The sequence below is a fragment of the Macrobrachium nipponense genome, chromosome 38, assembly GCF_015104395.2.
Source record: "Macrobrachium nipponense isolate FS-2020 chromosome 38, ASM1510439v2, whole genome shotgun sequence".
Taxonomy (NCBI): domain Eukaryota; kingdom Metazoa; phylum Arthropoda; class Malacostraca; order Decapoda; family Palaemonidae; genus Macrobrachium; species Macrobrachium nipponense.
The window spans coordinates 12,524,343-12,530,400 of NC_061098.1; positions in this window are offsets into that span (position 1 = coordinate 12,524,343).

Sequence of the window (6,058 nt, forward strand, 5' to 3'; positions counted from 1 at the left end):
TCTTTACATTAAGGCTTCAATTACTCAACATATGAGAGAGAGAGAGAGAGAGAGAGAGAGAGAGAGAGAGAGTAGTTAATTTTAAGAACACCTTTGTTAAAGTCCAAATTTACCCTTTAATTCTTTTGTTACGTAGATGTTGTTAATGTAATTGTTGATAAAACTTCCAAGTGAGTTATTAAAACCCTTTTAAGTTAAGCAAGACTGGCAAAATTTTGATTGCAATGAGTTTCCTGCATTAACTAATAGAGGGAAAATCGCAGTATTACTAAGGCCCAGTGTCCAGAATTCTGCAAACTTACCAACATTTCTTCAAATTACAATTCACAGATTATGTGATAGTATGATCATTTCATCACTACAAATATATAGAAGAATTTCTAAAGGTATCTATCAGGTTTTAAGTTTAAAATAAAGCTTGTATGAAGAAGCAGCTTACAATTTATGTAAATATAAATCATTTCCAGTTAATAGAAGTCCACTGTCAAGAATACTTGACACAAACTCCAACTAGAGCTGTCTCCTTGTAACACCTATTAAAAATACATTGTGGGCCTGGTCATACTCGGTAATGTGTGAGGGCTCTTCACTGAGAATTTTAAGCAGCTGTTGTAATAAATAGGACGTGATAGATCACGAAATTTACCCATAACTTCAGATGTTTCCAAGAAACGGAACTTCTGGTCACTCGGCGGCTTGCTGACGCCATGTTTTCAGAGGTGAATGTCTACTACTTCTATGTGTGAAGTGAATGATCTCTCATAGAAGATGGGATATTTATATGCCATAACTACTGAATTTTTCAGCTGGGAGGATTGTTTATTAAGTGTCCAGTATTCTGGACACTTTACTTAGGGCTGGGTACGAAGGGGATATATATAACGTATATATATATATTAATAATATAATATATATATTATATATTATAATATATTATTATATATATATTATATTATATAATCTAATATATATATAATATATATATATATATATTATATATATATATATATATATATACATATATATATAAAATATATATATATATATATATATATTATTATATCTATCTATATAAATATATATATATCTATATATTGATTCTATCTATAAAATTCTTATCTAATCTATCTATATAGATATATATATATATATTATATATATATATGAATTATAATATATATATAAATATTATATATATTATATATATATCGGTAATATATACATATCTTATATATATATAATATATATATATTTATATATATCTTATATATAATAGTATATATATATATCTATATTAATATATTATGATATATATATATACATATATTATATATTATATATATATTATATAGGATATATCTATAACATATATATATATGCACGTGTGACAATAAAGAAACGAGAGTTATCTCAAAATAGTCTTATTACAAAATCTACATAGAAATTAAACATAGCCCCCTTCAGTGTAATCCCCCGCCCCCCACCCCCCCCCCCCACCCCCTCACCGCCCCAAGAGATTCTGCCCTTCTACATTCGCGTCCGCCACCCATGGAAGAATGTACTATATACTATATATATATATATATATATATATATATATATATATATATATATATATATATATATCCTTATAATGTAAGTTTCGTAATGCAATTATGGTTTTGGTAATACAATTAATCCCCCTCAGAAATTGTGTATAATGTCGTGAAATGTATATTTTTGTGTTCAGATTCCACTATTTAAAGACAACATGTTTAAGTAGTGTAGCATTTCATTTTGAAACGTACATAAGACAGAGAGAAAGCGTAGGAACGTATAAGCCTCAAGAGAAGGTTGTTATTCACAACTTGAGATGCTTTAGCCAGCTAATTTTTTATCATCCTAAGCGGTCCCGTGATGAACACAAGGGAGCTATCCACGTACGCAAACGAGTGCGTAGGGACTCTTCACTACAACGATAGCGTTTCATGTTTACTTGCAGCAATTAAAGATTCTATTGCTAGGAAACCATTTAATATCTAATAAATTAACTCTTATCTCTTTCAATTTGCCAAAAGAGGACTTATCGACTCATAACATAACTGAGATGACGTAATATGTTTACGTCTTGATGAGGGGCCCTTTCGCCCGCCATATCCAACCATAGAACATTTTTTGCTTTTGAGACTTAGATGCATGTGTTAGGGAGTGCAGCATCTCTCTCTCTCTTGCTAGTGCACCTATGTAACTCATGTTTTGTATAAATCGGTCACTCGATATTACTAGCTCTGTGTAATTTCTTAGTAATATATGCGTTGTTTGTGGAATCTGAGCATAGTGTTATTATTATTATTTTTGTGAAGGCGCCCACGAAAGTGCTGAAGATTATAACAGGCCTTTCTTTTTGAGTGAGAAGTTGCAACTGCGTATGAAGGTAATTTGGAAATATTTTGAAGTGCACTTCGAGGTTTTATTTTACAGTGTTTGGATAAAATTATTACTTTTTATGCATTTTTCTTTTTTGTTCTTTTGACATGTCCATTTTGTATGCTTAATGCTTGTACTGTCAATGTTTTTATTACTTTCATAATATTGTGTTTTTGTATTCTCTTAATTTTGTTTAATTAGTTTGAATAATTTTTTTATTATATGATTGTTTTAATCTAACACTTGTGAATTAATTTCCATTTAATTAAATTTCATTACAAATTTAATTATTGCTTAATAATTTGAATTAATTAATTTTCTTGATAAACTTTGATTTAATTTTGTTTGATAATTAATTCAAGAATTAAGTGAACTTTTGTTCTCTAGTAATAACAATTTCCCTGAGATTGTGCATTTCACTTATAAATTTTGAATTTAGAAATAAATTTTTGTATTTAAAATTTTTGTGAAAGTTTCATTTACTACCAGTATAATATATTTTATTTTGTTTAGGTAGAAATATGAAGTGGTAATTGCGCTGTTTTCCTCAAAAGAATCAAAACCAGGGAAGTACTTAGATTAACAAGTTGGTAAGTGTAGTAACCAGATGCTTGGCACTTTGGGTTATCAAGTATTAATGGTGTCCAGACCCAGATCTTTGGGTACTTCCCCCCTAAGACTTCAATGGTGCTCAGACCCAGATACTCTTTGGCCACTTCGTCACAATATATATATATATATATATATATATATATATATATATATATATATATATACATACATGTAGCTGTATATATATATATATATATATATATTATATATATATATATATATATCTATATACCACACACGCCGTAAAAGCATTAATCTACTCATTCATTCGACCTATTCATCTAAAAAAAAAATATGAGAAAATGTGTTCAACATATTTTCATATTGAAGGCAAATAGTTGTTAATAACATTTCTACCATACGTTGGGACTGTGAAAGAGGAACATTTATAGATATATATAAAATTCACCCAGATTCTAACAGATTTCCATTGACGCATTATCTAACTGGACCATGGAACCAAGGAAGGAAGGAAGCAATGGGAAATGAGGGGAAGCAATAAAGGGAAATTTTCTAAATGATATTTCAGTCTTGCCTCCCACTTGGAGAAATGTCTCACAAGCATCTATAGTAACTTCACTTCGTTTCCTCTTGAAGCATTCAAGGACTGAGACACACTACTGAAATAAATCCTCCTATTCTCATATAATAATAAATATTTCAACAATCTTTACATCTGTCAGCTTTCTGTCGAGCATTATTAAAAAATAACAAGCATGTTGGAACGCGCTACGCACACTGGAACCAGGACCTGCTGTCTTCCCAACCCTACTGATCCTTTACCAACCCCACCCCACCCGGGACAAACAAACCTCTTTGCAGAGGGGTGGGTGGCTGTGTCATGTCTCCTCTACCGTCACCCAGGGGAGGACAAACAAGATCAGATCCTCTCAGATTTTATTATTATAGACGTTGCAATGGAATATAAAATTTCAATTAATGAATTGATGGAAACAAATATGGACTGGATTTAATCTTTATTAATGGTTTACTTAATAGAGCATTTTTTTTAAAACGTGCATTTAAAGCATACATAGTCGTTTACGTATATGAATTATGAAAAAAATTTTAATTTTACACTAGCATCTGTTTCGTCAAGGTATCAAAGAAACCTGAGAATGCTTAATTATTTACATAAATCCTCCAAATATATATAAGAAACTGTTTTATAATTTTATAATTTGCAATGTTTTCATCCTAGAACATCATGCTCAACTAGCATTAGCATTTAGCATCAGGGTTAGCTTTGCATTTGGCCAAAGCTGGGAGAGTACAGGTGTTCACTTTGCTACTAAAGTGCAACCCTGCAGGGCACTTATGCTCCTCGGCCTCCCTGAAGATGCATCTGAAATAACGTCTGCAGTCCCGTGGATGAGCGAATACTCCATTACGCCTTGGGCATTCGAAGTCACATTCTTCAGCTGATGACTCCTCTGATGAGGAGCTTTCACCTGAAGTCCCTTCTCCTGAAGAAGGCTCTTCAGTTGGTGCCACTGTAGGCAGGCGAGTTGGGTGAGCTTCAGTTGGAGGCTGAGTTGGAAGTTTAGTGGTTGGGGCAGGTTTTGGTTCTTCTGTTGGAGTTGAGTTGGGGGCTTTAGTGGTTGGGGTCGGTTTTGGCTTTCTTGTTGGAGGTTGGTTTGGGGCTTTAGTGGTTGGGTCAGGTTTTGGCTCTTCTGTTGGAGGTTGAGTTGGGGCTTTAGTGGTTGGGTCAGGTTTTGGCTCTTCTGTTGGAGGTTGAGTTGGGGCTTTAGTGGTTGGGTCAGGTTTTGGCTCTTCTGTTGGAGGTTGAGTTGGGGCTTTAGTGGTTGGGTCAGGTTTTGGCTCTTCTGTTGGAGGTTGAGTTGGGGCTTTAGTGGTTGGGTCAGGTTTTGGCTCTTCTGTTGGAGGTTGAGTTGGGGGGCTTTTAGTTAGTTGGCTCAGGTTTGGGTATTGGGTCAGGTTTTGGCGGCTCTTCTGTTGGAGGTTGAGTTGGGGCTTTAGTGGTTTGGGTCAGGTTTTTTTTGGCTCTTCTGTTGGAGGTTGAGTTGGGGCTTCGTGGTTGGGTCAGGTTTTGGCCTCTTCTGTTTGGAAGGTTTGAATTGGGGGCTTTCGGTTGGGCGGTTTGGTTCGAGGTTTTGGGCTCTTCTGTTGGAGGATGTGTTGGGGCTTTAGTGGTTGGGTCAGGTTTGGGCTCTTCTGTTGGAGGTTGAGTTGGAGCTTTTGTGGTTGGTGCCTGAGTAGGAGGAACTTCTGTTGGTAATCCGTTACATGGCTTGCCGTCTGGAGTCAGATATTTTCCAGTTTCACAAGGAACTAAGTAGGTGTAAGTACAAGTCAAAATATGTTGGTCCCAGATTAATCCACGTGGGCAATTCATGACTGCAGGTCCATAAGGGGCGCACTGTATGAACTTGGAGCAGTCAGAAGTATGTGGAAGGTAAGCTCCTAAGTTACAGTTGATGACACATCCATCTATCACAGCACTAGCTTGGCCAACACGGATGACTGTTGGAGAGATACTTTGATTAATTTACCATCTATGCATCACAATAGCCACCTTATTCTAATGCAGAATGAACTCCATCTTAGGTGCATGATTCCTATGCATATAAATGCTAAAACATCTTTGTGAATCATTAGAAAATCTATTTGGTGCAAAGGTGACATCAACAGAAAAAATGAGTGATGTGAGAACACAAAGAAAAAGGAGTAACTTTGAAATTCTGCTGACGATGTTACTTTATATACTGTATATAAATATGATACATGATTACCCAGGTAAATATTTTATACCTAGTAGAGAATAAAAAAGATAATATACTTATTTCATAGTGAAGCCACTGTCACTATCTGTAAGTGGAGTGTTATGCCTAAGGGGTTTCTTCCTAGCTATCACATTTTACAGTGTCCTTCCATAATGGAATCTTGGATAAATATGAAAATAGTTTATATAAAAAGCAGGAAAGAAAAGAAAGAAGGCAGGATCCAACCTCCAGCTTACTCGAGACGTGTGAAAGATTTTCCACCTCGTGCATAAGCTGTAAACATTATATTCCTAAAT